The sequence below is a fragment of the Canis aureus genome, chromosome 4 (genome assembly GCF_053574225.1).
Source record: "Canis aureus isolate CA01 chromosome 4, VMU_Caureus_v.1.0, whole genome shotgun sequence".
In the NCBI taxonomy this organism is placed as follows: domain Eukaryota; kingdom Metazoa; phylum Chordata; class Mammalia; order Carnivora; family Canidae; genus Canis; species Canis aureus.
Window position 1 is genome coordinate 82,004,877 of NC_135614.1, and position 7,752 is coordinate 82,012,628.

Below are 7,752 nucleotides of genomic sequence, written 5' to 3' on the forward strand. Positions count from 1 at the left end.
GCTTCTCCCTCTGCCTATGTCTCTGCCTCTCTCTCTCTCTCTCTCTCTGTGTGTGACTATCATAAAAATAAATAAAAATTAAAAATAAAAAGATAAAAAAATAAAAAAAGTTATAGAGGGTAGAGCAAAAGTCTAACAAATATTTAATTGAAACTCTATTAAGTCAAGAGGCAGGTTGGAGGCAGAACATAGAGACAATGTCTGAGGATTTTCCAGAATTGATGAAAGACACGAACTCATAATTCCAAGAAGCCAGCAAATCCAAAACAGAATAAATATAAATAAATTGATTCTTAAACACATCATAATAAAACTCCAGACTACAATAACTAGTGTGATGGAAATAGGTGGGGTTGGGGAGAGAAGAAATTTTGTAGGAGGAAGAATTAAATTGACTAGTGACCTTCTATAGCAACCATGGTAACCAGGACTTAGACCAAAAAAGTTATTTCCAATGATATGAAAAAAAAAAATAACCACCTATCTAGAATTCTATTTTTTATGGATACTTTAAAAATAGACAAAATCTAAAAATCTAACAGAAGGTAAAACTAATTAACTAGGAATGAGTCAGAGAACCTGAGAATGAAAAAGCTGTTGTAAAACAATTCTAGTGTGCATAAGTTTTCTTTCAATAATAATAACAATACCTAATAATAAAAATAAGATCTTTGGAAATTGTGGTTATAGAATAGAGGTTAAAATTGGCATTCCTCTGTCACCTATTAATCCCAGGTTATTTACCCCATTATCTTATAGTTGTAACTTATTTTTCAGTCTTCATTTCTTTTCTTATTTTTCTTCTTTCATTTTTTCTTTTTATTCTCCTTTTTTTTTTTTTTTTTTTAAGGATCAGTCCAGAGAAGTAAAACTCTTTTGTTTTCAATGTCCAAACATCAAACAATATCCTGGGAAAGCCAGCAGAAGTCCTTGTGATAGCCTTGTCTCTTGAGCACACTGCATGTGACATTTCCATGGGGAGGGCATTCAGCTCCTGCAGGGTCACATTCCCCTTTCCCGTGGTCTATCCCTAAAACCCAAATATCTCTTGGAGTTGTCTTCCCTGACTGCATCAGTTTTGTTGTTTTTGTTGCCCAAGATAAGGATTGGCACATTAGATGTTGTTTCATTGGTCATTAAAGCATTTAGCTCAAATCTGGTTTCCATGAGTGGAGGATGATCTACAGAATCTGCCAGAAAGACAATATCATTAATTGCTGGGAGGTAATTTTTCCAAACCCAACTTGCTTGCTCCTCTGCCCACCAAGGTCAAAAGTTGTAAAAGTCATTTCTGGCGATCATCAGCTCTTCTGATGTCAGATCTAATGTTGAAATATGTTGACCCAGTTGGTCATCATTGAATATGTGTAGAAGAGTGGTTTTTCCTGCATTGTCCAAACCCAAGAATAAAAGTTTTCCAGATTTCTTGTAGAGTACTAGACCTGGAGCACACGATTGATCCACTCAAAGACATTATTAATACTAAGGGCAAGGGGTTCCTCTGGCAGCTGAGGAAGGCTTAGACACTTCCTCAGGCAGAGTCAAGCAACCCCCCAGGACTCCCAACTATTTCTCCTTTCTTATTTTTCTAACTATCATGTTTTCCCTTGACAACCATTGAACAGATAATCCATCCAAGATCATATTCACTCAGTTTGAATGATCTTTTCCTCTGGTGTTAGTCGCTCCATTTTATGGTTATACCCTTAATTTTGATTCATTGCTTGCACCTTCTCAGAGATCTTGGTTATTGCACAGTAATTGAAACATGGCTCCCTCTACGATGTTGTTTTATACGGATCTGATTTTTATACACAGAGACATATTTTTTCTAAGTGTTGATTAACTTTCAATTCCCTTCATCTGCTTAATGAATAAAAGTGAATAAACTGCTTGAATGTTTGCTGAACACATTCATCATTTTTATATATAAAATAATAAATGAGGGATGCCTGGGTGGCTAAGCAGTTGAGTGTCTGCCTTTGGCTCAGGGCGTGATCCCAGAGACAGGGATCAGTCCCACATTGGGCTTCCTTCATTGAGCCTGCATCTCCCTCTGCCTGTGTCTCTGCCTCTCTCCCAGTGTCTCTCATGAATAAATAAATAAAATCTTAAAAAATAAAAATAAATGAGAATTATTAAAATAATCATATGTCATTAATTTGAATATAACATACATTTAAATAAATCTGACATAGGACTAAGGTTCTGCATACATTCAGATTTGGAAAGACTTAACTTTACTCCATCAGATGTCTCCCTTTGTTCATCCTATGTAGGATTTTCCTTTCTTTGCTAAAGAGTTGTTTATCTAGGTCTCTCTGTGCTGCTTAAAAAAAAAAAAAAAAAAAAAAAAAAAAAAAAAACTGATAAAAAAGCAAAGATATGCACATTTGCTGCTGTTGACACTTTGTTGTGTATCTCATTCTAATTTCCTGCCATCAACTCCCAAAGTGATCTATATCTTGGCAATTCTCTGAGACAATCTGCTCAAAGTACCATCTACAGTTTTAAAGATAAAGTCATTATTTTTACATCCGAATAACAACAACAAATGACCTTTACACTTTTACTAAAACAATGTCTGATGATTACAGATAAGTTTTCAGTCAAGCCTATAGCAAAAAAACCCTGATTCATGTTATAAAAGACTGGCTGCTCTGTTAATGCCATCAAATAAGGCAAAGAATAGGAAATTAACATTATTATTTATTATGCCACTTGAATCAGGACTACAATAGCCCAGAAAGTTATGAAACATATTTCAGGACTCATTGCAGTCATCTCACTCCATCCAAACAATAATCCTTTCCTCGTATTTCTGAGTGCCAGGGAGCAATTGCCCTTTTAGATCTGGAGAGGACTTGGGTAGTATAAGATAAATTAGATTCTTGGTTTGGTTTATTGACTTCTTTTTTTCCTCTTGTCAGTATCCCACTTATGCTCTTTCCTATTGTGCACGCTTTTTCCTTCCTCTCCAAGGGGTGACCTCAGAAGACAGAAAAGAACAGGCTTTGTTGTAAGCTAATTAGAGAGGGTAGATTCCTGGGAAACTTGCTACAAGCATCACAGTAACTCTTGAAGAATTTTATATTTAACAAATATTTACCAAATACTTTATTATGTGCAGGGCTCAGTACGAAGTTCAATGTTTTTTTTTGTTCTTTTTTGGAAATATGTCCAAAAGCTTGAGATGGTTACATTAAGTATGTCATATAACCTTAATAAATCTTATTCAAAAATCCTAGAAAATTATGTATTGGGCAGGTAAAAGACCGATATTTGATACTTAATATGGGAGCTGACTTCTTCTCTGTTTTCTTACTCAAAATACACACACACACACATACACACACACACACACACTCCCATATATGCTCACTATACTCAGTTCTCAATGTCTTGACTTTCATTCCTAATTTATCAAATGAAAACTTGAATCATCAAATTGAAAATGTATTAGTGTACAATGACATGTAAATTTCAGGATGTTTTCTCTTTATATTTAAGAGAGAATAAAAAATAATAAAAAATAAAAATAGAATAAAATTCAATTATGTTTTAGGGAGTTGTTTATTTGGTTTTCATTGGTTTAAATAATCTAATGGAAAATAACCTTGGAATTGAAAAAAAAGGAAGCAAATTCTTATTTATTAGGAAATACAAACTTTACTGGTCTCTTAAACCAAACTATCATATATATTATTAGATTTTGACTTTATAATAACCTTATTATAAGGTTTACAGAATAAACCTTGAAAGATAACAGTAAGTTGAGATTCTAGTGTGGTCTCTCTGATACTACACACACACACATACACACGCACACACACTCCCCCAATGCACCTACAAAATACAAGGTAATATAAATAAATTATATAAATTGAAGTGTTATAACCTGATTTTGATATGTGATTATGGCCCAATGTTACAAAATCATTATTCCATTCCCCTTTATGTATTTATTTAATGATAGGGAGGAGGGCTTATTATGAGCTGAATTGCATTACCACCTCCTCAAATGTATATGTTGAAATCTTAGCCCGTAGTGCTTCATAAGGTGAGTGTATTTGGAGATAAGGTATTTAATTAAGTTAAAATTCTGGCACTTTACCAAGTTGAGAAGAAAAAAATTTTTGGCAGGAATTTATTTTTATTTCCCAAGTAGTCCATTGAGGATATGCTCATTTTAAAGCAATATTATAGATCTTGTGCTTTCATATATTGTTTTTTTCATATATTGTGTCTGAATATTATTAACTTTGTTAATATCTTGTTATGTGCAGATATAAAATAAATAAACTATATTAATCATCTATGGGAAATCAATGATTATCGAGGTTCCCTGGAAGAGTTTTGAATAGTTCTTATCAATTTTCTAGAGGACAACTTAATTTTATAAATGATTTTTAAAGTTTTTGTTCAAATAATCTAACCATATTTATTTTGCCATAAACTCATCAATGTTTTATGTTACAATGTATAAGAGTTTTTGATCTGATTGCATGTATACAATACCTATACTTCCAAGTTTGCTGGGGGAAAAATGAGGTTGCTAAACTCAATTGCCTATAAAGAGGCTAGTTATGTATTCATCTAATTTTGTGGACTAATCATTGAAGATTGTAGAAAACTGGAAAAACTGGAAATTGATCAACATATGTAAAGATATTTAGAAACACTTTTGTTTGGCATAGCTGGTCAAAATGAACATTATCATGATATGATCAAAGATATCTGAAGTCTAAATAAGGCCCAATGGTAATATACTTAAGTGTCTTCACATAAATTAAGTATTCGTAATTCTCTATATTTTCAATATGCACAGCAATAAAATATGTATTTGAAATTCACTCTTTCTGATTTTATTTTCAATATGCTCCTGACAGATCTTATTTCCAGTATGATTAATATAAGTAATTCAGTTGGCAATGCCTGTATATCAGTAAATTATGAAATTAAATTGAGAATATATGCTATTCTATTATGGTAAAATACAAAACATCAGGGAACAGATATTTACATGGTGAATTAAAGTAGTAGAGATAGATAAATTTTACGAGATTTTTAGTTCAGATAACTGTGGCTAACACTTCATACAATGCATGTGTTTCCTTTAATCCATAAACTAAATGTAGAATGTAAACCATTATCTCATTGACTATGTTTAATTTGTCTTAACTCATTATTCTCATTATTCTATGTGATAACACAACCCAGCAGTAGCAACCATTTGACCTTCTGAGACTATAGTATTGTGCTGTCTGACTAAAAGTAGTAATAGACATTCCCTTTCTCTGGCTCACTAATCTGATGATGCATTTTTAATTTCATTCATCCTATTAATATAATGGAGGAATGAAGCTGGTTCTCTGCCTGCAAATAAAATGACATTTAAAGTTATGAAGAAATGTAAATAATAGGATTCTGAACTATAACTTGGAAGGTCTCCAAAAAGCTTGACCTTTCTAGGCTTAATGTATAAACAAACACCATGAGATTTTATTCTAAAATAATCTTATATAAGAAAATCTCAGTGCACAAAATAATGATAAAATTAATAAATCCCAAATTTTTTAACCAAATGAATGAATAACAGTTTAACTGGACTATTCTTTTTTTGTTTTGTTTTGTTTCCTAATCTCACTTTATTTATTTTATTTTATTTTTTTATGATAGTCACACAACAGAGAGAGAGAGAGAGAGAGGCAGAGACACAGGCAGAGGGAGAAGCAGGCTCCATGCACCAAGAGCCCGAAGTGGGATTCGATCCCCGGTCTCCAGGATGGCGCCCTGGGCCAAAGGCAGGCGCTAAACTGCTGCGCCACCCAGGGATCCCCCCTAATCTCACTTTACAGGTCAAAGCTAACTCAGCTTAATGGTTCAATCTTTTAGGGACATACAGAATGACAAAATAATATTGATAGGGACACAAAGTTGCAGGAATCATACCTATAAAAGTGATGTAGTGAATAGGATAATTCATTTACCAAAATTTATGCCATTCTCAAACTTGTATAAATGGAAAGTAATAAAATAATGTTCAGTGGACAAACCATTACTATTTAAGAAGAATTTTCAGAATTCCACTAAAAGAAAGATGGTGAAATGTTTTGATCAAATTTAGCTTGTAGTAGCATTTAATTGTGTTGCTCTTTCCTTTCATATGTGACTTTTTTTTACTGGGTTCAAATGTGGACCTAAATACTAAAAGAGAAAAAAAAAAGGAAATATTCTATAGTAAGTATAATGCACCACACATAATATATGTGACAAAAATCTCTGTAAATAGAAGCTTCTTTCTTCTAGAGTCATTTCTAACATGAATGTAATCATAGGATTAATGAAATGCACAAATAAAATAATATCAGATATGGCTTTATATCTCACAGAATTTAAAAATATTTAGTGCATACTTCAAATCCGTAATGTACTTAACTATGCCTTTCCTTTCCTTTTTTTTTTTTTTTTTCTTTTCATGATATAAAAATGAGGCATCCAGACATTTGGAAGCCTGTGTAATGCCATACAGCTGACGCAGGTGCAAGCTCAGATTCACTAACTTGAAATAAATGTACTATCAGCACCAAACTGTCATTTGAAAAACAAACAAACAAACAAAAAAACCTTTCATTTGATATTCATACCTCATTTTCCTGAATTCGTCATTACCTCTCTGGTCTGTCCATTTGGTTTCCTTGTAAACTCTCCTCATTTTATTTGATTTCTTTCAATCTTTCAAAGGTGGCGTGCCCATAAATCTTTCCCCATGCTCCACCTTTTTACCCACAATCCTATAGTTAGTCCTGGGAGATTCTCATCTATTTTAAATGACTCCTGGTATCATTTTAATGTGGAGATAGTTCTAACTTATATTTTAACCTAGATCTTCTCCTTAATGTCTCTACCTAGCAGTGATTATTATAGTATTGCTGATATAGGAAGATAAATATACAGAAATACATGCACATATATATAGGTAAATGTGTATATGTATATTTGTTTTATATTTAGATGTGTGTGTATTTATATACCTGAGTATGTCCGTGAAGAACATACAAATATATATTTTCTCTCTGGCCTATGCTTACTATTTCCTGAAACGATTTGTTCAAGAATGTCAAATCGGTTATTTATAACAATTAGTAGTCATATCACAGAAACAATAAAAAGCTCACAATCTTGAAAATTATCTGAGGGTGCAAGTTTTTTTAATTAATCTTTCTTGCTTCATTGAATTTTACTTCTACACCTTCCATTTTTAGGCATCATGAGACAGTTCACAGTAACTCTATTTACAAACTATATAAAATCATAATAGAAGAAAATGAGTCATGGAAATAAGTACACGTTATTCAGGATGGTAATAACTATCAAATATTATGCAAAATGCAGCATGAGTTTTCAATCATCTGATTCTATACAAAGACACCTTTTTTGATGAAGTCATCTGTGAACAGCAATTTGCTGAAACAAGGCATAAAAATGTCCTGAGAATTCACACACCTACCAAAATTCCTAATAGTACTAAGAATTAGGCTATGGGATAATATCCCAAAGGATACTTAGAGGAAGCCTCATTGCTTTAGTCATTTAAAACTAGGTTGGACAAATCATGGGGGAATATAACTGAGGAAATAATGCTCTACATTTCTTGAAGATGGGCACACTGATTTAATGGCTTTTTTTTTTATTTTGAAATTCCATAATAATATGAAGCTTTCAATTCATTTTTATGTTCAGTTTTTGCAA

General features: G+C 32.4%; 1 pseudogene; it reads right to left on the reverse strand.

Annotated features, from left to right (window-relative positions):
• Nucleotides 1-896: 896 nt before the first annotated feature.
• LOC144311748 (small COPII coat GTPase SAR1A pseudogene) lies at nt 897-6,715 on the reverse strand (annotated as a pseudogene).
• Between the last annotated feature and the right edge of the window lie 1,037 nt (nt 6,716-7,752).